This window comes from Penaeus monodon, chromosome 25 (genome assembly GCF_015228065.2).
Source record: "Penaeus monodon isolate SGIC_2016 chromosome 25, NSTDA_Pmon_1, whole genome shotgun sequence".
In the NCBI taxonomy this organism is placed as follows: Eukaryota; Metazoa; Arthropoda; class Malacostraca; order Decapoda; family Penaeidae; genus Penaeus; species Penaeus monodon.
Genome location: NC_051410.1, coordinates 43,616,954 through 43,617,376, shown reverse-complemented (window position 1 = coordinate 43,617,376; position 423 = coordinate 43,616,954).

The window sequence follows — 423 nt, the reverse complement described above, 5'->3', positions numbered from 1 at the left end:
GGGGAAAAGCCAGTTTTTTTCAAGAAACTTCTCATTAAAATCTGGTAATTTGTCGTGCATACAAGCTCCCTCGGAAAATTTATGGAAGGGGGTTCAAAAAACCCCCAAAGCTTAAACTGCATTATATGCCCCCCAAATTCCTGTGACCCAAACCCTGCCCGCACGGGCGTATATTCCCACCCCTTTACGCCCCCACTTATAATTTTTGTCCTCACATTGCACCTTTAGATATTTATTTTTTTAAAAGAACAATTCCATTATTTTTTTTTATTTTTTTTGGGGTATGTTCAGTTCTCTATGCTTTTGTTATTCATATTTTTCTGTTTCATTTTCTTTGAACCTTTTTTCACCTGCATTTCTGTTTCCCTAATATAAGTACTTGTTACTACTTCCTTTTGAATTTTGCTTTTCGCCAAATCTTTA